This window comes from Rhinoderma darwinii, chromosome 3, assembly GCF_050947455.1.
Source record: "Rhinoderma darwinii isolate aRhiDar2 chromosome 3, aRhiDar2.hap1, whole genome shotgun sequence".
Lineage (NCBI taxonomy): Eukaryota > Metazoa > Chordata > Amphibia > Anura > Rhinodermatidae > Rhinoderma > Rhinoderma darwinii.
The window spans coordinates 388,663,688-388,691,377 of NC_134689.1; the positions used below are offsets into that span (position 1 = coordinate 388,663,688).

Sequence of the window (27,690 nt, forward strand, 5' to 3'; positions counted from 1 at the left end):
TGGTTCCGACTTGCTTTGCAATACATGAAAGGAACTTATGGCAATCGGATCCTTGTGTAAGTTTTGAGGTGATCCAGAAATGTGATGCATAAGCAACAACACTCGTTGCATCTGGGCCAGTGGCGCAATGGACAACGCGTCTGACTACGAATCAGAAGATTGTAGGTTCGACTCCTACCTGGCTCATACATGTTGCCATCATCGTATAGTGGTTAGTACTCTGCGTTGTGGCTGCAGCAACCCTGGTCCGAATCCGGGTCACGGCAGTAACCCTTTGCTTACTTATTTTTAATGATATTTACCCAAGGTTTAAGAATATTCATGGATTTTCAGGAAATACACAACACATTTTATCTACGGCTTGTTCTCTTTGTTCTAGATGGCAAAAATCTGGAAATATGTGATTTAGCCTGTTCCGAAAATGTGTTGTGGAAAAAAGTAAAAACTTCACAAGAGTTCTCAATCACATGAAAATATTTCGTTATTAGCTGGTTTCCATTTGATTTGTCTCACATGATTTCCGGATTCCATGAAAATATTTCCCCTCTATCTGGTTCCGACTTGCTTTGCAATACATGAAAGGAACTTATGGCAATCGGATCCTTGTGTAAGTTTTGAGGTGATCCAGAAATGTGATGCATAAGCAACAACACTCGTTGCATCAGGGCCAGTGGCGCAATGGACAACACGTCTGACTACGAATCAGAAGATTGTAGGTTCGACTCCTACCTGGCTCGTACATGTTGCCGTGATCGTATAGTGGTTAGTACTGTGCGTTGTGGCTGCAGCAACCCTTGTCCGAATCTGGGTCACGGCAGTAACCCTTTGCTTACTTATTTTTAATGATATTTACCCAAGGTTTAAGAATATTCATGGATTTTCAGGAAATACACAACACATTTTATCTACGGCTTGTTCTCTTTGTTCTAGATGGCAAAAATCTGGAAATATGTGATTTAGCCTGTTCCGAAAATGTGTTGTGGAAAAAAGTAAAAACTTCACAAGAGTTCTCAATCACATGAAAATATTTCGTTATTAGCTGGTTTCCATTTGATTTGCCTCACATGATTTCCGGATTCCATGAAAATATTTCCCCTCTATCTGGTTCCGACTTGCTTTGCAATACATGAAAGGAACTTATGGCAATCGGATCCTTGTGTAAGTTTTGAGGTGATCCAGAAATGTGATGCATAAGCAACAACACTCGTTGCATCAGGGCCAGTGGCGCAATGGACAACGCGTCTGACTACGAATCAGAAGATTGTAGGTTCGACTCCTACCTGGCTCGTACATGTTGCCGTCATCGTATAGTGGTTACTCTGCGTTGTGGCTGCAGCAACCCTGGTCCGAATCCGGGTCACGGCAGTAACCCTTTGCTTACTTATTTTTAATGATATTTACCCAAGGTTTAAGAATATTCATGGATTTTCAGGAAATACACAACACATTTTATCTACGGCTTGTTCTCTTTGTTCTAGATGGCAAAAATCTGGAAATATGTGATTTAGCCTGTTCCGAAAATGTGTTGTGGAAAAAAGTAAAAACTTCACAAGAGTTCTCAATCACATGAAAATATTTAGTTATTAGCTGGTTTCCATTTGATTTGCCTCACATGATTTCCGGATTCCATGAAAATATTTCCCCTCTATCTGGTTCCGACTTGCTTTGCAATACATGAAAGGAACTTATGGCAATCGGATCCTTGTGTAAGTTTTGAGGTGATCCAGAAATGTGATGCTTAAGCAACAACACTCGTTGCATCTGGGCCAGTGGCGCAATGGACAACGCGTCTGACTACGAATCAGAAGATTGTAGGTTCGACTCCTACCTGGCTTGTACATGTTGCCGTGATCGTATAGTGGTTAGTACTCTGCGTTGTGGCTGCAGCAACCCCGGTCCGAATCCGGGTCACGGCAGTAACCCTTTGCTTACTTATTTTTAATGATATTTACCCAAGGTTTAAGAATATTCATGGATTTTCAGGAAATACACAACACATTTTATCTACGGCTTGTTCTCTTTGTTCTAGATGGCAAAAATCTGGAAATATGTGATTTAGCCTGTTCCGAAAATGTGTTGTGGAAAAAAGTAAAAACTTCACAAGAGTTCTCAATCACATGAAAATATTTCGTTATTAGCTGGTTTCCATTTGATTTGCCTCACATGATTTCCGGATTCCATGAAAATATTTCCCCTCTATCTGGTTCCGACTTGCTTTGCAATACATGAAAGGAACTTATGGCAATCGGATCCTTGTGTAAGTTTTGAGGTGATCCAGAAATGTGATGCAAAAATCTGGAAATATGTGATTTAGCCTGTTCCGAAAATGTGTTGTGGAAAAAAGTAAAAACTTCACAAGAGTTCTCAATCACATGAAAATATTTTGTTATTAGCTGGTTTCCATTTGATTTGCCTCACATGATTTCCGGATTCCATGAAAATATTTCCCCTCTATCTGGTTCCGACTTGCTTTGCAATACATGAAAGGAACTTATGGCAATCGGATCCTTGTGTAAGTTTTGAGGTGATCCAGAAATGTGATGCATAAGCAACAACACTTGTTGCATCTGGGCCAGTGGCGCAATGGACAACGCGTCTAACTACGAATCAGAAGATTGTAGGTTCGACTGCTACCTGGCTCGTACATGTTGCCGTGATCGTATAGTGGTTAGTACTCTGCGTTGTGGCTGCAGCAACCCTGGTCTGAATCCGGGTCACGGCAGTAACCCTTTGCTTACTTATTTTTAATGATATTTACCCAAGGTTTAAGAATATTCATGGATTTTCAGGAAATACACAACACATTTTATCTACGGCTTGTTCTCTTTGTTCTAGATGGCAAAAATCTGGAAATATGTGATTTAGCCTGTTCCGAAAATGTGTTGTGGAAAAAAGTAAAAACTTCACAAGAGTTCTCAATCACATGAAAATATTTCGTTATTAGCTGGTTTTCATTTGATTTGCCTCACATGATTTCCGGATTCCATGAAAATATTTCCCCTCTATCTGGTTCCGACTTGCTTTGCAATACATGAAAGGAACTTATGGCAATCGGATCCTTGTGTAAGTTTTGAGGTGATCCAGAAATGTGATGCATAAGCAACAACACTCGTTGCATCCGGGCCAGTGGCGCAATGGACAACGCGTCTGACTACGAATCAGAAGATTGTAGGTTCGACTCCTACCTGGCTCGTACATGTTGCCGTCATCGTATAGTGGTTACTCTGCGTTGTGGCTGCAGCAACCCTGGTCCGAATCCGGGTCACGGCAGTAACCCTTTGCTTACTTATTTTTAATGATATTTACCCAAGGTTTAAGAATATTCATGGATTTTCAGGAAATACACAACACATTTTATCTACGGCTTGTTCTCTTTGTTCTAGATGGCAAAAATCTGGAAATATGTGATTTAGCCTGTTCCGAAAATGTGTTGTGGAAAAAAGTAAAAACTTCACAAGAGTTCTCAATCACATGAAAATATTTAGTTATTAGCTGGTTTCCATTTGATTTGCCTCACATGATTTCCGGATTCCATGAAAATATTTCCCCTCTATCTGGTTCCGACTTGCTTTGCAATACATGAAAGGAACTTATGGCAATCGGATCCTTGTGTAAGTTTTGAGGTGATCCAGAAATGTGATGCTTAAGCAACAACACTCGTTGCATCTGGGCCAGTGGCGCAATGGACAACGCGTCTGACTACGAATCAGAAGATTGTAGGTTCGACTCCTACCTGGCTTGTACATGTTGCCGTGATCGTATAGTGGTTAGTACTCTGCGTTGTGGCTGCAGCAACCCCGGTCCGAATCCGGGTCACGGCAGTAACCCTTTGCTTACTTATTTTTAATGATATTTACCCAAGGTTTAAGAATATTCATGGATTTTCAGGAAATACACAACACATTTTATCTACGGCTTGTTCTCTTTGTTCTAGATGGCAAAAATCTGGAAATATGTGATTTAGCCTGTTCCGAAAATGTGTTGTGGAAAAAAGTAAAAACTTCACAAGAGTTCTCAATCACATGAAAATATTTCGTTATTAGCTGGTTTCCATTTGATTTGCCTCACATGATTTCCGGATTCCATGAAAATATTTCCCCTCTATCTGGTTCCGACTTGCTTTGCAATACATGAAAGGAACTTATGGCAATCGGATCCTTGTGTAAGTTTTGAGGTGATCCAGAAATGTGATGCAAAAATCTGGAAATATGTGATTTAGCCTGTTCCGAAAATGTGTTGTGGAAAAAAGTAAAAACTTCACAAGAGTTCTCAATCACATGAAAATATTTTGTTATTAGCTGGTTTCCATTTGATTTGCCTCACATGATTTCCGGATTCCATGAAAATATTTCCCCTCTATCTGGTTCCGACTTGCTTTGCAATACATGAAAGGAACTTATGGCAATCGGATCCTTGTGTAAGTTTTGAGGTGATCCAGAAATGTGATGCATAAGCAACAACACTTGTTGCATCTGGGCCAGTGGCGCAATGGACAACGCGTCTAACTACGAATCAGAAGATTGTAGGTTCGACTGCTACCTGGCTCGTACATGTTGCCGTGATCGTATAGTGGTTAGTACTCTGCGTTGTGGCTGCAGCAACCCTGGTCTGAATCCGGGTCACGGCAGTAACCCTTTGCTTACTTATTTTTAATGATATTTACCCAAGGTTTAAGAATATTCATGGATTTTCAGGAAATACACAACACATTTTATCTACGGCTTGTTCTCTTTGTTCTAGATGGCAAAAATCTGGAAATATGTGATTTAGCCTGTTCCGAAAATGTGTTGTGGAAAAAAGTAAAAACTTCACAAGAGTTCTCAATCACATGAAAATATTTCGTTATTAGCTGGTTTTCATTTGATTTGCCTCACATGATTTCCGGATTCCATGAAAATATTTCCCCTCTATCTGGTTCCGACTTGCTTTGCAATACATGAAAGGAACTTATGGCAATCGGATCCTTGTGTAAGTTTTGAGGTGATCCAGAAATGTGATGCATAAGCAACAACACTCGTTGCATCCGGGCCAGTGGCGCAATGGACAACGCGTCTGACTACGAATCAGAAGATTGTAGGTTCGACTCCTACCTGGCTCGTACATGTTGCCGTGATCGTATAGTGGTTAGTACTCTGCGTTGTGGCTGCAGCAACCCTTGTCCGAATCTGGGTCACGGCAGTAACCCTTTGCTTACTTATTTTTAATGATATTTACCCAAGGTTTAAGAATATTCATGGATTTTCAGGAAATACACAACACATTTTATCTACGGCTTGTTCTCTTTGTTCTAGATGGCAAAAATCTGGAAATATGTGATTTAGCCTGTTCCGAAAATGTGTTGTGGAAAAAAGTAAAAACTTCACAAGAGTTCTCAATCACATGAAAATATTTCGTTATTAGCTGGTTTCCATTTGATTTGCCTCACATGATTTCCGGATTCCATGAAAATATTTCCCCTCTATCTGGTTCCGACTTGCTTTGCAATACATGAAAGGAACTTATGGCAATCGGATCCTTGTGTAAGTTTTGAGGTGATCCAGAAATGTGATGCATAAGCAACAACACTCGTTGCATCAGGGCCAGTGGCGCAATGGACAACGCGTCAGACTACGAATCAGAAGATTGTAGGTTCGACTCCTACCTGGCTCGTACATGTTGCCGTCATCGTATAGTGGTTACTCTGCGTTGTGGCTGCAGCAACCCTGGTCCGAATCCGGGTCACGGCAGTAACCCTTTGCTTACTTATTTTTAATGATATTTACCCAAGGTTTAAGAATATTCATGGATTTTCAGGAAATACACAACACATTTTATCTACGGCTTGTTCTCTTTGTTCTAGATGGCAAAAATCTGGAAATATGTGATTTAGCCTGTTCCGAAAATGTGTTGTGGAAAAAAGTAAAAACTTCACAAGAGTTCTCAATCACATGAAAATATTTCGTTATTAGCTGGTTTCCATTTGATTTGCCTCACATGATTTCCGGATTCCATGAAAATATTTCCCCTCTATCTGGTTCCGACTTGCTTTGCAATACATGAAAGGAACTTATGGCAATCGGATCCTTGTGTAAGTTTTGAGGTGATCCAGAAATGTGATGCTTAAGCAACAACACTCGTTGCATCTGGGCCAGTGGCGCAATGGACAACGCGTCTGACTACGAATCAGAAGATTGTAGGTTCGACTCCTACCTGGCTCGTACATGTTGCCGTGATCGTATAGTGGTTAGTACTCTGCGTTGTGGCTGCAGCAACCCTGGTCTGAATCCGGGTCACGACAGTAACCCGTTGCTTACTTATTTTTAATGATATTTACCCAAGGTTTAAGAATATTCATGGATTTTCAGGAAATACACAACACATTTTATCTACGGCTTGTTCTCTTTGTTCTAGATGGCAAAAATCTGGAAATATGTGATTTAGCCTGTTCCGAAAATGTGTTGTGGAAAAAAGTAAAAACTTCACAAGAGTTCTCAATCACATGAAAATATTTCGTTATTAGCTGGTTTCCATTTGATTTGCCTCACATGATTTCCGGATTCCATGAAAATATTTCCCCTCTATCTGGTTCCGACTTGCTTTGCAATACATGAAAGGAACTTATGGCAATCGGATCCTTGTGTAAGTTTTGAGGTGATCCAGAAATGTGATGCTTAAGCAACAACACTCGTTGCATCTGGGCCAGTGGCGCAATGGACAACGCGTCTGACTACGAATCAGAAGATTGTAGGTTCGACTCCTACCTGGCTCGTACATGTTGCCGTGATCGTATAGTGGTTAGTACTCTGCGTTGTGGCTGCAGCAACCCTGGTCTGAATCCGGGTCACGACAGTAACCCGTTGCTTACTTATTTTTAATGATATTTACCCAAGGTTTAAGAATATTCATGGATTTTCAGGAAATACACAACACATTTTATCTACGGCTTGTTCTCTTTGTTCTAGATGGCAAAAATCTGGAAATATGTGATTTAGCCTGTTCCGAAAATGTGTTGTGGAAAAAAGTAAAAACTTCACAAGAGTTCTCAATCACATGAAAATATTTCGTTATTAGCTGGTTTCCATTTGATTTGCCTCACATGATTTCCGGATTCCATGAAAATATTTCCCCTCTATCTGGTTCCGACTTGCTTTGCAATACATGAAAGGAACTTATGGCAATCGGATCCTTGTGTAAGTTTTGAGGTGATCCAGAAATGTGATGCAAAAATCTGGAAATATGTGATTTAGCCTGTTCCGAAAATGTGTTGTGGAAAAAAGTAAAAACTTCACAAGAGTTCTCAATCACATGAAAATATTTTGTTATTAGCTGGTTTCCATTTGATTTGCCTCACATGATTTCCGGATTCAATGAAAATATTTCCCCTCTATCTGGTTCCGACTTGCTTTGCAATACATGAAAGGAACTTATGGCAATCGGATCCTTGTGTAAGTTTTGAGGTGATCCAGAAATGTGATGCATAAGCAACAACACTTGTTGCATCTGGGCCAGTGGCGCAATGGACAACGCGTCTAACTACGAATCAGAAGATTGTAGGTTCGACTGCTACCTGGCTCGTACATGTTGCCGTGATCGTATAGTGGTTAGTACTCTGCGTTGTGGCTGCAGCAACCCTGGTCTGAATCCGGGTCACGACAGTAACCCTTTGCTTACTTATTTTTAATGATATTTACCCAAGGTTTAAGAATATTCATGGATTTTCAGGAAATACACAACACATTTTATCTACGGCTTGTTCTCTTTGTTCTAGAAGGCAAAAATCTGGAAATATGTGATTTAGCCTGTTCCGAAAATGTGTTGTGGAAAAAAGTAAAAACTTCACAAGAGTTCTCAATCACATGAAAATATTTAGTTATTAGCTGGTTTCCATTTGATTTGCCTCACATGATTTCCGGATTCCATGAAAATATTTCCCCTCTATCTGGTTCCGACTTGCTTTGCAATACATGAAAGGAACTTATGGCAATCGGATCCTTGTGTAAGTTTTGAGGTGATCCAGAAATGTGATGCATAAGCAACAATACTCGTTGCATCTGGGCCAGTGGCGCAATGGACAACGCGTCTAACTACGAATCAGAAGATTGTAGGTTCGACTGCTACCTGGCTCGTACATGTTGCCGTGATCGTATAGTGGTTAGTACTCTGCGTTGTGGCTGCAGCAACCCTGGTCTGAATCCGGGTCACGACAGTAACCCTTTGCTTACTTATTTTTAATGATATTTACCCAAGGTTTAAGAATATTCATGGATTTTCAGGAAATACACAACACATTTTATCTACGGCTTGTTCTCTTTGTTCTAGAAGGCAAAAATCTGGAAATATGTGATTTAGCCTGTTCCGAAAATGTGTTGTGGAAAAAAGTAAAAACTTCACAAGAGTTCTCAATCACATGAAAATATTTCGTTATTAGCTGGTTTCCATTTGATTTGCCTCACATGATTTCCGGATTCCATGAAAATATTTCCCCTCTATCTGGTTCCGACTTGCTTTGCAATACATGAAAGGAACTTATGGCAATCGGATCCTTGTGTAAGTTTTGAGGTGATCCAGAAATGTGATGCATAAGCAACAACACTCGTTGCATCTGGGCCAGTGGCGCAATGGACAACGCGTCTGACTACGAATCAGAAGATTGTAGGTTCGACTCCTACCTGGCTCGTACATGTTGCCGTGATCGTATAGTGGTTAGTAGTCTGCGTTGTGGCCGCAGCAACCCCGGTCCGAATCCAGGTCACAGCAGTAACCCTTTGCTTACTTATTTTTAATGATATTTACCCAAGGTTTAAGAATATTCATGGATTTTCAGGAAATACACAACACATTTTATCTACGGCTTGTTCTCTTTGTTCTAGATGGCAAAAATCTGGAAATATGTGATTTAGCCTGTTCCGAAAATGTGTTGTGGAAAAAAGTAAAAACTTCACAAGAGTTCTCAATCACATGAAAATATTTCGTTATTAGCTGGTTTCCATTTGATTTGCCTCACATGATTTCCGGATTCCATGAAAATATTTCCCCTCTATCTGGTTCCGACTTGCTTTGCAATACATGAAAGGAACTTATGGCAATCGGATCCTTGTGGAAGTTTTGAGGTGATCCAGAAATGTGATGCATAAGCAACAACACTCGTTGCATCTGGGCCAGTGGCGCAATGGACAACGCGTCTGACTACGAATCAGAAGATTGTAGGTTCGACTCCTACCTGGCTCGTACATGTTGCCGTGATCGTATAGTGGTTAGTACTCTGCGTTGTGGTCCGAATCCGAGTCACGGCAGTAACCCTTTTTTTTAATGATATTTACCCAAGGTTTAAGAATATTCATGGATTTTCAGGAAATACACAACACATTTTATCTACGGCTTGTTCTCTTTGTTCTAGATGGCAAAAATCTGGAAATATGTGATTTAGCCTGTTCCGAAAATGTGTTGTGGAAAAAAGTAAAAACTTCACAAGAGTTCTCAATCACATGAAAATATTTCGTTATTAGCTGGTTTCCATTTGATTTGCCTCACATGATTTCCGGATTCCATGAAAATATTTCCCCTCTATCTGGTTCCGACTTGCTTTGCAATACATGAAAGGAACTTATGGCAATCGGATCCTTGTGTAAGTTTTGAGGTGATCCAGAAATGTGATGCATAAGCAACAATACTCGTTGCATCTGGGCCAGTGGCGCAATGGACAACGCGTCTGACTACGAATCAGAAGATTGTAGGTTCGACTCCTACCTGGCTCGTACATGTTGCCGTGATCGTATAGTGGTTAGTACTCTGCGTTGTGGCTGCAGCAACCCTGGTCTGAATCCGGGTCACGACAGTAACCCTTTGCTTACTTATTTTTAATGATATTTACCCAAGGTTTAAGAATATTCATGGATTTTCAGGAAATACACAACACATTTTATCTACGGCTTGTTCTCTTTGTTCTAGATGGCAAAAATCTGGAAATATGTGATTTAGCCTGTTCCGAAAATGTGTTGTGGAAAAAAGTAAAAACTTCACAAGAGTTCTCAATCACATGAAAATATTTCGTTATTAGCTGGTTTCCATTTGATTTGCCTCACATGATTTCCGGATTCCATGAAAATATTTCCCCTCTATCTGGTTCCGACTTGCTTTGCAATACATGAAAGGAACTTATGGCAATCGGATCCTTGTGTAAGTTTTGAGGTGATCCAGAAATGTGATGCAAAAATCTGGAAATATGTGATTTAGCCTGTTCCGAAAATGTGTTGTGGAAAAAAGTAAAAACTTCACAAGAGTTCTCAATCACATGAAAATATTTTGTTATTAGCTGGTTTCCATTTGATTTGCCTCACATGATTTCCGGATTCAATGAAAATATTTCCCCTCTATCTGGTTCCGACTTGCTTTGCAATACATGAAAGGAACTTATGGCAATCGGATCCTTGTGTAAGTTTTGAGGTGATCCAGAAATGTGATGCATAAGCAACAACACTTGTTGCATCTGGGCCAGTGGCGCAATGGACAACGCGTCTAACTACGAATCAGAAGATTGTAGGTTCGACTGCTACCTGGCTCGTACATGTTGCCGTGATCGTATAGTGGTTAGTACTCTGCGTTGTGGCTGCAGCAACCCTGGTCTGAATCCGGGTCACGACAGTAACCCTTTGCTTACTTATTTTTAATGATATTTACCCAAGGTTTAAGAATATTCATGGATTTTCAGGAAATACACAACACATTTTATCTACGGCTTGTTCTCTTTGTTCTAGAAGGCAAAAATCTGGAAATATGTGATTTAGCCTGTTCCGAAAATGTGTTGTGGAAAAAAGTAAAAACTTCACAAGAGTTCTCAATCACATGAAAATATTTCGTTATTAGCTGGTTTCCATTTGATTTGCCTCACATGATTTCCGGATTCCATGAAAATATTTCCCCTCTATCTGGTTCCGACTTGCTTTGCAATACATGAAAGGAACTTATGGCAATCGGATCCTTGTGTAAGTTTTGAGGTGATCCAGAAATGTGATGCATAAGCAACAATACTCGTTGCATCTGGGCCAGTGGCGCAATGGACAACGCGTCTAACTACGAATCAGAAGATTGTAGGTTCGACTGCTACCTGGCTCGTACATGTTGCCGTGATCGTATAGTGGTTAGTACTCTGCGTTGTGGCTGCAGCAACCCTGGTCTGAATCCGGGTCACGACAGTAACCCTTTGCTTACTTATTTTTAATGATATTTACCCAAGGTTTAAGAATATTCATGGATTTTCAGGAAATACACAACACATTTTATCTACGGCTTGTTCTCTTTGTTCTAGAAGGCAAAAATCTGGAAATATGTGATTTAGCCTGTTCCGAAAATGTGTTGTGGAAAAAAGTAAAAACTTCACAAGAGTTCTCAATCACATGAAAATATTTCGTTATTAGCTGGTTTCCATTTGATTTGCCTCACATGATTTCCGGATTCCATGAAAATATTTCCCCTCTATCTGGTTCCGACTTGCTTTGCAATACATGAAAGGAACTTATGGCAATCGGATCCTTGTGTAAGTTTTGAGGTGATCCAGAAATGTGATGCATAAGCAACAATACTCGTTGCATCTGGGCCAGTGGCGCAATGGACAACGCGTCTAACTACGAATCAGAAGATTGTAGGTTCGACTGCTACCTGGCTCGTACATGTTGCCGTGATCGTATAGTGGTTAGTACTCTGCGTTGTGGCTGCAGCAACCCTGGTCTGAATCCGGGTCACGACAGTAACCCTTTGCTTACTTATTTTTAATGATATTTACCCAAGGTTTAAGAATATTCATGGATTTTCAGGAAATACACAACACATTTTATCTACGGCTTGTTCTCTTTGTTCTAGATGGCAAAAATCTGGAAATATGTGATTTAGCCTGTTCCGAAAATGTGTTGTGGAAAAAAGTAAAAACTTCACAAGAGTTCTCAATCACATGAAAATATTTCGTTATTAGCTGGTTTCCATTTGATTTGCCTCACATGATTTCCGGATTCCATGAAAATATTTCCCCTCTATCTGGTTCCGACTTGCTTTGCAATACATGAAAGGAACTTATGGCAATCGGATCCTTGTGTAAGTTTTGAGGTGATCCAGAAATGTGATGCATAAGCAACAACACTTGTTGCATCTGGGCCAGTGGCGCAATGGACAACGCGTCTGACTACGCATCAGAAGATTGTAGGTTCGACTCCTACCTGGCTCGTACATGTTGCCGTGATCGTATAGTGGTTAGTACTCTGCGTTGTGGCTGCAGCAACCCTGGTCTGAATCCGGTTCACGGCAGTAACCCTTTGCTTACTTATTTTTAATGATATTTACCCAAGGTTTAAGAATATTCATGGATTTTCAGGAAATACACAACACATTTTATCTACGGCTTGTTCTCTTTGTTCTAGATGGCAAAAATCTGGAAATATGTGATTTAGCCTGTTCCGAAAATGTGTTGTGGAAAAAAGTAAAAACTTCACAAGAGTTCTCAATCACATGAAAATATTTCGTTATTAGCTGGTTTCCATTTGATTTGCCTCACATGATTTCCGGATTCCATGAAAATATTTCCCCTCTATCTGGTTCCGACTTGCTTTGCAATACATGAAAGGAACTTATGGCAATCGGATCCTTGTGTAAGTTTTGAGGTGATCCAGAAATGTGATGCAAAAATCTGGAAATATGTGATTTAGCCTGTTCCGAAAATGTGTTGTGGAAAAAAGTAAAAACTTCACAAGAGTTCTCAATCACATGAAAATATTTCGTTATTAGCTGGTTTCCATTTGATTTGCCTCACATGATTTCCGGATTCCATGAAAATATTTCCCCTCTATCTGGTTCCGACTTGCTTTGCAATACATGAAAGGAACTTATGGCAATCGGATCCTTGTGTAAGTTTTGAGGTGATCCAGAAATGTGATGCATAAGCAACAATACTCGTTGCATCTGGGCCAGTGGCGCAATGGACAACGCGTCTAACTACGAATCAGAAGATTGTAGGTTCGACTGCTATCTGGCTCGTACATGTTGCCGTGATCGTATAGTGGTTAGTACTCTGCGTTGTGGCTGCAGCAACCCTGGTCTGAATTCGGGTCACGACAGTAACCCTTTGCTTACTTATTTTTAATGATATTTACCCAAGGTTTAAGAATATTCATGGATTTTCAGGAAATACACAACACATTTTATCTACGGCTTGTTCTCTTTGTTCTAGATGGCAAAAATCTGGAAATATGTGATTTAGCCTGTTCCGAAAATGTGTTGTGGAAAAAAGTAAAAACTTCACAAGAGTTCTCAATCACATGAAAATATTTCGTTATTAGCTGGTTTCCATTTGATTTGCCTCACATGATTTCCGGATTCCATGAAAATATTTCCCCTCTATCTGGTCCCGACTTGCTTTGCAATACATGAAAGGAACTTATGGCAATCGGATCCTTGTGTAAGTTTTGAGGTGATCCAGAAATGTGATGCATAAGCAACAACACTCGTTGCATCTGGGCCAGTGGCGCAATGGACAACGCGTCTGACTACGAATCAGAAGATTGTAGGTTTGACTCCTACCTGGCTCGTACATGTTGCCGTGATCGTATAGTGGTTAGTACTCTGCGTTGTGGCTGCAGCAACCCTGGTCCGAATCCGAGGCACGGCAGTAACCCTTTGCTTACTTATTTTTAATGATATTTACCCAAGGTTTAAGAATATTCATGGATTTTCAGGAAATACACAACACATTTTATCTACGGCTTGTTCTCTTTGTTCTAGATGGCAAAAATCTGGAAATATGTGATTTAGCCTGTTCCGAAAATGTGTTGTGGAAAAAAGTAAAAACTTCACAAGAGTTCTCAATCACATGAAAATATTTCGTTATTAGCTGGTTTCCATTTGATTTGCCTCACATGATTTCCGGATTCCATGAAAATATTTCCCCTCTATCTGGTTCCGACTTGCTTTGCAATACATGAAAGGAACTTATGGCAATCGGATCCTTGTGTGTTTTGAGGTGATCCAGAAATGTGATGCAAAAATCTGGAAATATGTGATTTAGCCTGTTCCGAAAATGTGTTGTGGAAAAAAGTAAAAACTTCACAAGAGTTCTCAATCACATGAAAATATTTCGTTATTAGCTGGTTTCCATTTGATTTGCCTCACATGATTTCCGGATTCCATGAAAATATTTCCCCTCTATCTGGTCCCGACTTGCTTTGCAATACATGAAAGGAACTTATGGCAATCGGATCCTTGTGTAAGTTTTGAGGTGATCCAGAAATGTGATGCATAAGCAACAACACTCGTTGCATCTGGGCCAGTGGCGCAATGGACAACACGTCTAACTACGAATCAGAAGATTGTAGGTTCGACTGCTACCTGGCTCGTACATGTTGCTGTGATCGTATAGTGGTTAGTACTCTGCGTTGTGGCTGCAGCAACCCTGGTCTGAATCCGGGTCACGGCAGTAACCCTTTGCTTACTTATTTTTAATGATATTTACCCAAGGTTTAAGAATATTCATGGATTTTCAGGAAATACACAACACATTTTATCTACGGCTTGTTCTCTTTTTTCTAGATGGCAAAAATCTGGAAATATGTGATTTAGCCTGTTCCGAAAATGTGTTGTGGAAAAAAGTAAAAACTTCACAAGAGTTCTCAATCACATGAAAATATTTCGTTATTAGCTGGTTTCCATTTGATTTGCCTCACATGATTTCCGGATTCCATGAAAATATTTCCCCTCTATCTGGTTCCGACTTGCTTTGCAATACATGAAAGGAACTTATGGCAATCGGATCCTTGTGTAAGTTTTGATGTGATCCAGAAATGTGATGCAAAAATCTGGAAATATGTGATTTAGCCTGTTCCGAAAATGTGTTGTGGAAAAAAGTAAAAACTTCACAAGAGTTCTCAATCACATGAAAATATTTCGTTATTAGCTGGTTTCCATTTGATTTGCCTCACATGATTTCCGGATTCCATGAAAATATTTCCCCTCTATCTGGTTCCGACTTGCTTTGCAATACATGAAAGGAACTTATGGCAATCGGATCCTTGTGTAAGTTTTGAGGTGATCCAGAAATGTGATGCATAAGCAACAACACTCGTTGCATCTGGGCCAGTGGCGCAATGGACAACGCGTCTAACTACGAATCAGAAGATTGTAGGTTCGACTGCTACCTGGCTCGTACATGTTGCTGTGATCGTATAGTGGTTAGTACTCTGCGTTGTGGCTGCAGCAACCCTGGTCTGAATCCGAGTCACGGCAGTAACCCTTTGCTTACTTATTTTTAATGATATTTACCCAAGGTTTAAGAATATTCATGGATTTTCAGGAAATACACAACACATTTTATCTACGGCTTGTTCTCTTTGTTCTAGATGGCAAAAATCTGGAAATATGTGATTTAGCCTGTTCCGAAAATGTGTTGTGGAAAAAAGTAAAAACTTCACAAGAGTTCTCAATCACATGAAAATATTTCGTTATTAGCTGGTTTCCATTTGATTTGCCTCACATGATTTCCGGATTCCATGAAAATATTTCCCCTCTATCTGGCTCCGACTTGCTTTGCAATACATGAAAGGAACTTATGGCAATCGGATCCTTGTGTAAGTTTTGAGGTGATCCAGAAATGTGATGCATAAGCAACAACACTCGTTGCATCTGGGCCAGTGGCGCAATGGACAACGCGTCTGACTACGAATCAGAAGATTGCAGGTTCGACTCCTACCTGGCTCGTACATGTTGCCGTGATCGTATAGTGGTTAGTACACTGCGTTGTGGCTGCAGCAACCCTGGTCCGAATCTGGGTCACGGCAGTAACCCTTTGCTTACTTATTTTTAATGATATTTACCCAAGGTTTAAGAATATTCATGGATTTTCAGGAAATACACAACACATTTTATCTACGGCTTGTTCTCTTTGTTCTAGATGGCAAAAATCTGGAAATATGTGATTTCGCCTGTTCCGAAAATGTGTTGTGGAAAAAAGTAAAAACTTCACAAGAGTTCTCAATCACATGAAAATATTTAGTTATTAGCTGGTTTCCATTTGATTTGCCTCACATGATTTCCGGATTCCATGAAAATATTTCCCCTCTATCTGGTTCCGACTTGCTTTGCAATACATGAAAGGAACTTATGGCAATCGGATCCTTGTGTGTTTTGAGGTGATCCAGAAATGTGATGCAAAAATCTGGAAATATGTGATTTAGCCTGTTCCGAAAATGTGTTGTGGAAAAAAGTAAAAACTTCACAAGAGTTCTCAATCACATGAAAATATTTCGTTATTAGCTGGTTTCCATTTGATTTGCCTCACATGATTTCCGGATTCCATGAAAATATTTCCCCTCTATCTGGTTCCGACTTGCTTTGCAATACATGAAAGGAACTTATGGCAATCGGATCCTTGTGTGTTTTGAGGTGATCCAGAAATGTGATGCAAAAATCTGGAAATATGTGATTTAGCCTGTTCCGAAAATGTGTTGTGGAAAAAAGTAAAAACTTCACAAGAGTTCTCAATCACATGAAAATATTTCGTTATTAGCTGGTTTCCATTTGATTTGCCTCACATGATTTCCGGATTCCATGAAAATATTTCCCCTCTATCTGGTCCCGACTTGCTTTGCAATACATGAAAGGAACTTATGGCAATCGGATCCTTGTGTAAGTTTTGAGGTGATCCAGAAATGTGATGCATAAGCAACAACACTCGTTGCATCTGGGCCAGTGGCGCAATGGACAACACGTCTAACTACGAATCAGAAGATTGTAGGTTCGACTGCTACCTGGCTCGTACATGTTGCTGTGATCGTATAGTGGTTAGTACTCTGCGTTGTGGCTGCAGCAACCCTGGTCTGAATCCGGGTCACGGCAGTAACCCTTTGCTTACTTATTTTTAATGATATTTACCCAAGGTTTAAGAATATTCATGGATTTTCAGGAAATACACAACACATTTTATCTACGGCTTGTTCTCTTTGTTCTAGATGGCAAAAATCTGGAAATATGTGATTTAGCCTGTTCCGAAAATGTGTTGTGGAAAAAAGTAAAAACTTCACAAGAGTTCTCAATCACATGAAAATATTTCGTTATTAGCTGGTTTCCATTTGATTTGCCTCACATGATTTCCGGATTCCATGAAAATATTTCCCCTCTATCTGGTTCCGACTTGCTTTGCAATACATGAAAGGAACTTATGGCAATCGGATCCTTGTGTAAGTTTTGAGGTGATCCAGAAATGTGATGCAAAAATCTGGAAATATGTGATTTAGCCTGTTCCGAAAATGTGTTGTGGAAAAAAGTAAAAACTTCACAAGAGTTCTCAATCACATGAAAATATTTCGTTATTAGCTGGTTTCCATTTGATTTGCCTCACATGATTTCCGGATTCCATGAAAATATTTCCCCTCTATCTGGTTCCGACTTGCTTTGCAATACATGAAAGGAACTTATGGCAAACGGATCCTTGTGTAAGTTTTGAGGTGATCCAGAAATGTGATGCAAAAATCTGGAAATATGTGATTTAGCCTGTTCCGAAAATGTGTTGTGGAAAAAAGTAAAAACTTCACAAGAGTTCTCAATCACATGAAAATATTTCGTTATTAGCTGGTTTCCATTTGATTTGCCTCACATGATTTCCGGATTCCATGAAAATATTTCCCCTCTATCTGGTCCCGACTTGCTTTGCAATACATGAAAGGAACTTATGGCAATCGGATCCTTGTGTAAGTTTTGAGGTGATCCAGAAATGTGATGCATAAGCAACAACACTCGTTGCATCTGGGCCAGTGGCGCAATGGACAACACGTCTAACTACGAATCAGAAGATTGTAGGTTCGACTGCTACCTGGCTCGTACATGTTGCTGTGATCGTATAGTGGTTAGTACTCTGCGTTGTGGCTGCAGCAACCCTGGTCTGAATCCGGGTCACGGCAGTAACCCTTTGCTTACTTATTTTTAATGATATTTACCCAAGGTTTAAGAATATTCATGGATTTTCAGGAAATACACAACACATTTTATCTACGGCTTGTTCTCTTTGTTCTAGATGGCAAAAATCTGGAAATATGTGATTTAGCCTGTTCCGAAAATGTGTTGTGGAAAAAAGTAAAAACTTCACAAGAGTTCTCAATCACATGAAAATATTTCGTTATTAGCTGGTTTCCATTTGATTTGCCTCACATGATTTCCGGATTCCATGAAAATATTTCCCCTCTATCTGGTTCCGACTTGCTTTGCAATACATGAAAGGAACTTATGGCAATCGGATCCTTGTGTAAGTTTTGAGGTGATCCAGAAATGTGATGCAAAAATCTGGAAATATGTGATTTAGCCTGTTCCGAAAATGTGTTGTGGAAAAAAGTAAAAACTTCACAAGAGTTCTCAATCACATGAAAATATTTCGTTATTAGCTGGTTTCCATTTGATTTGCCTCACATGATTTCCGGATTCCATGAAAATATTTCCCCTCTATCTGGTTCCGACTTGCTTTGCAATACATGAAAGGAACTTATGGCAATCGGATCCTTGTGTAAGTTTTGAGGTGATCCAGAAATGTGATGCAAAAATCTGGAAATATGTGATTTAGCCTGTTCCGAAAATGTGTTGTGGAAAAAAGTAAAAACTTCACAAGAGTTCTCAATCACATGAAAATATTTCGTTATTAGCTGGTTTCCATTTGATTTGCCTCACATGATTTCCGGATTCCATGAAAATATTTCCCCTCTATCTGGTTCCGACTTGCTTTGCAATACATGAAAGGAACTTATGGCAATCGGATCCTTGTGTAAGTTTTGAGGTGATCCAGAAATGTGATGCATAAGCAACAACACTCGTTGCATCTGGGCCAGTGGCGCAATGGACAACGCGTCTAACTACGAATCAGAAGATTGTAGGTTCGACTGCTACCTGGCTCGTACATGTTGCTGTGATCGTATAGTGGTTAGTACTCTGCGTTGTGGCTGCAGCAACCCTGGTCTGAATCCGAGTCACGGCAGTAACCCTTTGCTTACTTATTTTTAATGATATTTACCCAAGGTTTAAGAATATTCATGGATTTTCAGGAAATACACAACACATTTTATCTACGGCTTGTTCTCTTTGTTCTAGATGGCAAAAATCTGGAAATATGTGATTTAGCCTGTTCCGAAAATGTGTTGTGGAAAAAAGTAAAAACTTCACAAGAGTTCTCAATCACATGAAAATATTTCGTTATTAGCTGGTTTCCATTTGATTTGCCTCACATGATTTCCGGATTCCATGAAAATATTTCCCCTCTATCTGGTTCAGTCTTGCTTTGCAATACATGAAAGGAACTTATGGCAATCGGATCCTTGTGTAAGTTTTGAGGTGATCCAGAAATGTGATGCATAAGCAACAAAACTCTTTGCATCTGGGCCAGTTGGGCAATGGACAACACATCTGACTACAAATCAGAGGATTGTAAGTTCAACTCCTACCTGGCTCGTACATGTTGCCGTGATCGTATAGTGGTTAGTACTCTGCGTTGTGGCCGCAGCAACCCCAGTCCGAATTCGGGTCACGGCAGTAACCCTTTGCTTACTTATTTTTAATGATATTTACCCAAGGTTTAAGAATATTCATGGATTTTCAGGAAATACACAACACATTTTATCTACGGCTTGTTCTCTTTGTTCTAGATGGCAAAAATCTGGAAATATGTGATTTAGCCTGTTCCGAAAATGTGTTGTGGAAAAAAGTAAAAACTTCACAAGAGTTCTCAATCACATGAAAATATTTCGTTATTAGCTGGTTTCCATTTGATTTGCCTCACATGATTTCCGGATTCCATGAAAATATTTCCCCTCTATCTGGTTCCGACTTGCTTTGCAATACATGAAAGGAACTTATGGCAATCGGATCCTTGTGTAAGTTTTGAGGTGATCCAGAAATGTGATGCAAAAATCTGGAAATATGTGATTTAGCCTGTTCCGAAAATGTGTTGTGGAAAAAAGTAAAAACTTCACAAGAGTTCTCAATCACATGAAAATATTTCGTTATTAGCTGGTTTCCATTTGATTTGCCTCACATGATTTCCGGATTCCATGAAAATATTTCCCCTCTATCTGGTTCCGACTTGCTTTGCAATACATGAAAGGAACTTATGGCAATCGGATCCTTGTGTAAGTTTTGAGGTGATCCAGAAATGTGATGCATAAGCAACAACACTCGTTGCATCTGGGCCAGTGGCGCAATGGACAACGCGTCTAACTACGAATCAGAAGATTGTAGGTTCGACTGCTACCTGGCTCGTACATGTTGCTGTGATCGTATAGTGGTTAGTACTCTGCGTTGTGGCTGCAGCAACCCTGGTCTGAATCCGAGTCACGGCAGTAACCCTTTGCTTACTTATTTTTAATGATATTTACCCAAGGTTTAAGAATATTCATGGATTTTCAGGAAATACACAACACATTTTATCTACGGCTTGTTCTCTTTGTTCTAGATGGCAAAAATCTGGAAATATGTGATTTAGCCTGTTCCGAAAATGTGTTGTGGAAAAAAGTAAAAACTTCACAAGAGTTCTCAATCACATGAAAATATTTCGTTATTAGCTGGTTTCCATTTGATTTGCCTCACATGATTTCCGGATTCCATGAAAATATTTCCCCTCTATCTGGTTCAGTCTTGCTTTGCAATACATGAAAGGAACTTATGGCAATCGGATCCTTGTGTAAGTTTTGAGGTGATCCAGAAATGTGATGCATAAGCAACAAAACTCTTTGCATCTGGGCCAGTTGGGCAATGGACAACACATCTGACTACAAATCAGAGGATTGTAAGTTCGACTCCTACCTGGCTCTTACATGTTGCCGTGATCGTATAGTGGTTAGTACTCTGCGTTGTGGCTGCAGCAACCCTGGTCCGAATCCGGGTCACGGCAGTAACCCTTTGCTTACTTATTTTTAATGATATTTACCCAGGGTTTAAGAATATTCATGGATTTTCAGGAAATACACAACACATTTTATCTACGGCTTGTTCTCTTTGTTCTAGATGGCAAAAATCTGGAAATATGTGATTTCGCCTGTTCCGAAAATGTGTTGTGGAAAAAAGTAAAAACTTCACAAGAGTTCTCAATCACATGAAAATATTTAGTTATTAGCTGGTTTCCATTTGATTTGCCTCACATGATTTCCGGATTCCATGAAAATATTTCCCCTCTATCTGGTTCCGACTTGCTTTGCAATACATGAAAGGAACTTATGGCAATCGGATCCTTGTGTAAGTTTTGAGGTAATCCAGAAATGTGATGCATAAGCAACAATACTCGTTGCATCTGGGCCAGTGGCGCAATGGACAACGCGTCTGACTACGAATCAGAAGATTGTAGGTTCGACTCGTACATGTTGCCGTGATTGTATAGTGGTTAGTATTCTGCATTGTGGCCGCAGCAACCCCGGTCCGGGTCACGGCAGTAACCATTTGCTTACTTATTTTTAATGATATTTACCCAAGGTTTAAGAATATTCATGGATTTCAGGAAATGTGATGCATAAGCAACAACACTTGTTGCATCTGGGCCAGTGGCGCAATGGACAACGCGTCTAACTACGAATCAGAAGATTGTAGGTTCGACTGCTACCTGGCTCGTACATGTTGCTGTGATCGTATAGTGGTTAGTACTCTGCGTTGTGGCTGCAGCAACCCTGGTCTGAATCCGGGTCACGGCAGTAACCCTTTGCTTACTTATTTTTAATGATATTTACCCAAGGTTTAAGAATATTCATGGATTTTCAGGAAATACACAACACATTTTATCTACGGCTTGTTCTCTTTGTTCTAGATGGCAAAAATCTGGAAATATGTGATTTAGCCTGTTCCGAAAATGTGTTGTGGAAAAAAGTAAAAACTTCACAAGAGTTCTCAATCACATGAAAATATTTCGTTATTAGCTGGTTTCCATTTGATTTGCCTCACATGATTTCCGGATTCCATGAAAATATTTCCCCTCTATCTGGTTCCGACTTGCTTTGCAATACATGAAAGGAACTTATGGCAATCGGATCCTTGTGTAAGTTTTGAGGTGATCCAGAAATGTGATGCAAAAATCTGGAAATATGTGATTTAGCCTGTTCCGAAAATGTGTTGTGGAAAAAAGTAAAAACTTCACAAGAGTTCTCAATCACATGAAAATATTTCGTTATTAGCTGGTTTCCATTTGATTTGCCTCACATGATTTCCGGATTCCATGAAAATATTTCCCCTCTATCTGGTTCCGACTTGCTTTGCAATACATGAAAGGAACTTATGGCAATCGGATCCTTGTGTAAGTTTTGAGGTGATCCAGAAATGTGATGCATAAGCAACAACACTCGTTGCATCTGGGCCAGTGGCACAATGGACAACACGTCTAACTACGAATCAGAAGATTGTAGGTTCGACTGCTACCTGGCTCGTACATGTTGCTGTGATCGTATATGTGATCGTCTGCGTTGTGGCTGCAGCAACCCTGGTCTGAATCCGGGTCACGGCAGTAACCCTTTGCTTACTTATTTTTAATGATATTTACCCAAGGTTTAAGAATATTCATGGATTTTCAGGAAATACACAACACATTTTATCTACGGCTTGTTCTCTTTGTTCTAGATGGCAAAAATCTGGAAATATGTGATTTAGCCTGTTCCGAAAATGTGTTGTGGAAAAAAGTAAAAACTTCACAAGAGTTCTCAATCACATGAAAATATTTCGTTATTAGCTGGTTTCCATTTGATTTGCCTCACATGATTTCCGGATTCCATGAAAATATTTCCCCTCTATCTGGTTCCGACTTGCTTTGCAATACATGAAAGGAACTTATGGCAATCGGATCCTTGTGTAAGTTTTGAGGTGATCCAGAAATGTGATGCAAAAATCTGGAAATATGTGATTTAGCCTGTTCCGAAAATGTGTTGTGGAAAAAAGTAAAAACTTCACAAGAGTTCTTAATCACATGAAAATATTTCGTTATTAGCTGGTTTCCATTTGATTTGCCTCACATGATTTCCGGATTCCATGAAAATATTTCCCCTCTATCTGGTTCCGACTTGCTTTGCAATACATGAAAGGAACTTATGGCAATCGGATCCTTGTGTAAGTTTTGAGGTGATCCAGAAATGTGATGCATAAGCAACAACACTCGTTGCATCTGGGCCAGTGGCGCAATGGACAACGCGTCTAACTACGAATCAGAAGATTGTAGGTTCGACTGCTACCTGGCTCGTACATGTTGCTGTGATCGTATAGTGGTTAGTACTCTGCGTTGTGGCTGCAGCAACCCTGGTCTGAATCCGGGTCACGGCAGTAACCCTTTGCTTACTTATTTTTAATGATATTTACCCAAGGTTTAAGAATATTCATGGATTTTCAGGAAATACACAACACATTTTATCTACGGCTTGTTCTCTTTGTTCTAGATGGCAAAAATCTGGAAATATGTGATTTAGCCTGTTCCGAAAATGTGTTGTGGAAAAAAGTAAAAACTTCACAAGAGTTCTCAATCACATGAAAATATTTCGTTATTAGCTGGTTTCCATTTGATTTGCCTCACATGATTTCCGGATTCCATGAAAATATTTCCCCTCTATCTGGTTCCGACTTGCTTTGCAATACATGAAAGGAACTTATGGCAATCGGATCCTTGTGTAAGTTTTGCGGTGATCCAGAAATGTGATGCAAAAATCTGGAAATATGTGATTTAGCCTGTTCCGAAAATGTGTTGTGGAAAAAAGTAAAAACTTCACAAGAGTTCTCAATCACATGAAAATATTTCGTTATTAGCTGGTTTCCATTTGATTTGCCTCACATGATTTCCAGATTCCATGAAAATATTTCCCCTCTATCTGGTTCCGACTTGCTTTGCAATACATGAAAGGAACTTATGGCAATCGGATCCTTGTGTAAGTTTTGAGGTGATCCAGAAATGTGATGCATAAGCAACAACACTCGTTGCATCTGGGCCAGTGGCGCAATGGACAACACGTCTAACTACGAATCAGAAGATTGTAGGTTCGACTGCTACCTGGCTCGTACATGTTGCTCTGATCGTATAGTGGTTAGTACTCTGCGTTGTGGCTGCAGCAACCCTGGTCTGAATCCGGGTCACGGCAGTAACCCTTTGCTTACTTATTTTTAATGATATTTACCCAAGGTTTAAGAATATTCATGGATTTTCAGGAAATACACAACACATTTTATCTACGGCTTGTTCTCTTTGTTCTAGATGGCAAAAATCTGGAAATATGTGATTTAGCCTGTTCCGAAAATGTGTTGTGGAAAAAAGTAAAAACTTCACAAGAGTTCTCAATCACATGAAAATATTTCGTTATTAGCTGGTTTCCATTTGATTTGCCTCACATGATTTCCGGATTCCATGAAAATATTTCCCCTCTATCTGGTTCCGACTTGCTTTGCAATACATGAAAGGAACTTATGGCAATCGGATCCTTGTGTAAGTTTTGAGGTGATCCAGAAATGTGATGCAAAAATCTGGAAATATGTGATTTAGCCTGTTCCGAAAATGTGTTGTGGAAAAAAGTAAAAACTTCACAAGAGTTCTCAATCACATGAAAATATTTCGTTATTAGCTGGTTTCCATTTGATTTGCCTCACATGATTTCCGGATTCCATGAAAATATTTCCCCTCTATCTGGTTCCGACTTGCTTTGCAATACATGAAAGGAACTTATGGCAATCGGATCCTTGTGTAAGTTTTGAGGTGATCCAGAAATGTGATGCATAAGCAACAACACTTGTTGCATCTGGGCCAGTGGCGCAATGGACAACGCGTCTAACTACGAATCAGAAGATTGTAGGTTCGACTGCTACCTGGCTCGTACATGTTGCTGTGATCGTATAGTGGTTAGTACTCTGCGTTGTGGCTGCAGCAACCCTGGTCTGAATCCGGGTCACGGCAGTAACCCTTTGCTTACTTATTTTTAATGATATTTACCCAAGGTTTAAGAATATTCATGGATTTTCAGGAAATACACAACACATTTTATCTACGGCTTGTTCTCTTTGTTCTAGATGGCAAAAATCTGGAAATATGTGATTTAGCCTGTTCCGAAAATGTGTTGTGGAAAAAAGTAAAAACTTCACAAGAGTTCTCAATCACATGAAAATATTTAGTTATTAGCTGGTTTCCATTTGATTTGCCTCACATGATTTCCGGATTCCATGAAAATATTTCCCCTCTATCTGGTTCCGACTTGCTTTGCAATACATGAAAGGAACTTATGTCAATCGGATCCTTGTGTAAGTTTTGAGGTGATCCAGAAATGTGATGCAAAAATCTGGAAATATGTGATTTAGCCTGTTCCGAAAATGTGTTGTGGAAAAAAGTAAAAACTTCACAAGAGTTCTCAATCACATGAAAATATTTCGTTATTAGCTGGTTTCCATTTGATTTGCCTCACATGATTTCCGGATTCCATGAAAATATTTCCCCTCTATCTGGTTCCGACTTGTTTTGCAATACATGAAAGGAACTTATGGCAATCGGATCCTTGTGTAAGTTTTGAGGTGATCCAGAAATGTGATGCATAAGCAACAACACTCGTTGCATCTGGGCCAGTGGCGCAATGGACAACGCGTCTAACTACGAATCAGAAGATTGTAGGTTCGACTGCTACCTGGCTCGTACATGTTGCTGTGATCGTATCGTGGTTAGTACTCTGCGTTGTGGCTGCAGCAACCCTGGTCTGAATCCGGGTCACGGCAGTAACCCTTTGCTTACTTATTTTTAATGATATTTACCCAAGGTTTAAGAATATTCATGGATTTTCAGGAAATACACAACACATTTTATCTACGGCTTGTTCTCTTTGTTCTAGATGGCAAAAATCTGGAAATATGTGATTTAGCCTGTTCCGAAAATGTGTTGTGGAAAAAAGTAAAAACTTCACAAGAGTTCTCAATCACATGAAAATATTTAGTTATTAGCTGGTTTCCATTTGATTTGCCTCACATGATTTCCGGATTCCATGAAAATATTTCCCCTCTATCTGGTTCCGACTTGCTTTGCAATACATGAAAGGAACTTATGGCAATCGGATCCTTGTGTAAGTTTTGAGGTGATCCAGAAATGTGATGCATAAGCAACAATACTCGTGGCATCTGGGACAGTGGCGCAATGGACAACGCGTCTGACTACGAATCAGAAGATTGTAGGCTCGACTCCTACCTGGCTCGTACATGTTGCCGTGATCGTATAGTGGTTAGTACTATGCGTTGTGGCCGCAGCAACCCTGGTCCGAATCCGGGTCACGGCAGTAACCCTTTGCTTACTTATTTTTAATGATATTTACCCAAGGTTTAAGAATATTCATGGATTTTCAGGAAATACACAACACATTTTATCTACGGCTTGTTCTCTTTGTTCTAGATGGCAAAAATCTGGAAATATGTGAGTTAGCCTGTTCCGAAAATGTGTTGTGGAAAAAAGTAAAAACTTCACAAGAGTTCTCAATCACATGAAAATATTTCGTTATTAGCTGGTTTCCATTTGATTTGCCTCACATGATTTCCGGATTCCATGAAAATATTTCCCCTCTATCTGGTTCCGACTTGCTTTGCAATACATGAAAGGAACTTATGGCAATCGGATCCTTGTGTAAGTTTTGAGGTGATCCAGAAATGTGATGCAAAAATCTGGAAATATGTGATTTAGCCTGTTACGAAAATGTGTTGTGGAAAAAAGTAAAAACTTCACAAGAGTTCTCAATCACATGAAAATATTTCGTTATTAGCTGGTTTCCATTTGATTTGCCTCACATGATTTCCGGATTCCATGAAAATATTTCCCCTCTATCTGGTTCCGACTTGCTTTGCAATACATGAAAGGAACTTATGGCAATCGGATCCTTGTGTAAGTTTTGAGGTGATCCAGAAATGTGATGCATAAGCAACAACACTCGTTGCATCTGGGCCAGTGGCGCAATGGACAACGCGTCTGACTACGAATCAGAAGATTGTAGGTTCGACTCCTACCTGGCTCGTACATGTTGCCGTGATCGTATAGTGGTTAGTACTATGCGTTGTGGCCGCAGCAACCCTGGTCCGAATCCGGGTCACGGCAGTAACCCTTTGCTTACTTATTTTTAATGATATTTACCCAAGGTTTAAGAATATTCATGGATTTTCAGGAAATACACAACACATTTTATCTACGGCTTGTTCTCTTTGTTCTAGATGGCAAAAATCTGGAAATATGTGAGTTAGCCTGTTCCGAAAATGTGTTGTGGAAAAAAGTAAAAACTTCACAAGAGTTCTCAATCACATGAAAATATTTCGTTATTAGCTGGTTTCCATTTGATTTGCCTCACATGATTTCCGGATTCCATGAAAATATTTCCCCTCTATCTGGTTCCGACTTGCTTTGCAATACATGAAAGGAACTTATGGCAATCGGATCCTTGTGTAAGTTTTGAGGTGATCCAGAAATGTGATGCAAAAATCTGGAAATATGTGATTTAGCCTGTTACGAAAATGTGTTGTGGAAAAAAGTAAAAACTTCACAAGAGTTCTCAATCACATGAAAATATTTCGTTATTAGCTGGTTTCCATTTGATTTGCCTCACATGATTTCCGGATTCCATGAAAATATTTCCCCTCTATCTGGTTCCGACTTGCTTTGCAATACATGAAAGGAACTTATGGCAATCGGATCCTTGTGTAAGTTTTGAGGTGATCCAGAAATGTGATGCATAAGCAACA

General features: G+C 39.7%; 10 non-coding genes across 10 annotated transcripts; all 10 read left to right on the top strand.

The window, feature by feature from the left end:
• The first annotated feature begins 113 nt into the window (after positions 1-113).
• Positions 114-186, top strand: TRNAR-ACG (transfer RNA arginine (anticodon ACG)). Its single transcript has one exon. It is a non-coding gene; the product is annotated as a tRNA-Arg (tRNA).
• A 1,029-nt stretch (positions 187-1,215) lies between these two features.
• Positions 1,216-1,288, top strand: TRNAR-ACG (transfer RNA arginine (anticodon ACG)). The gene has a single exon. It is a non-coding gene; the product is annotated as a tRNA-Arg (tRNA).
• Positions 1,289-3,120: 1,832 nt separating this feature from the next.
• On the top strand, positions 3,121-3,193 carry TRNAR-ACG (transfer RNA arginine (anticodon ACG)). Its single transcript has one exon. It is a non-coding gene; the product is annotated as a tRNA-Arg (tRNA).
• A 1,832-nt stretch (positions 3,194-5,025) lies between these two features.
• Positions 5,026-5,098, top strand: TRNAR-ACG (transfer RNA arginine (anticodon ACG)). Its single transcript has one exon. It is a non-coding gene; the product is annotated as a tRNA-Arg (tRNA).
• Positions 5,099-6,124: 1,026 nt separating this feature from the next.
• TRNAR-ACG (transfer RNA arginine (anticodon ACG)) lies at positions 6,125-6,197 on the top strand. Its single transcript has one exon. It is a non-coding gene; the product is annotated as a tRNA-Arg (tRNA).
• A 478-nt stretch (positions 6,198-6,675) lies between these two features.
• On the top strand, positions 6,676-6,748 carry TRNAR-ACG (transfer RNA arginine (anticodon ACG)). Its single transcript has one exon. It is a non-coding gene; the product is annotated as a tRNA-Arg (tRNA).
• Positions 6,749-8,583: 1,835 nt separating this feature from the next.
• TRNAR-ACG (transfer RNA arginine (anticodon ACG)) lies at positions 8,584-8,656 on the top strand. The gene has a single exon. It is a non-coding gene; the product is annotated as a tRNA-Arg (tRNA).
• Positions 8,657-9,134: 478 nt separating this feature from the next.
• Positions 9,135-9,207, top strand: TRNAR-ACG (transfer RNA arginine (anticodon ACG)). The gene has a single exon. It is a non-coding gene; the product is annotated as a tRNA-Arg (tRNA).
• A 454-nt stretch (positions 9,208-9,661) lies between these two features.
• TRNAR-ACG (transfer RNA arginine (anticodon ACG)) lies at positions 9,662-9,734 on the top strand. The gene has a single exon. It is a non-coding gene; the product is annotated as a tRNA-Arg (tRNA).
• Positions 9,735-26,899: 17,165 nt separating this feature from the next.
• Positions 26,900-26,972, top strand: TRNAR-ACG (transfer RNA arginine (anticodon ACG)). The gene has a single exon. It is a non-coding gene; the product is annotated as a tRNA-Arg (tRNA).
• Positions 26,973-27,690: the final 718 nt, after the last annotated feature.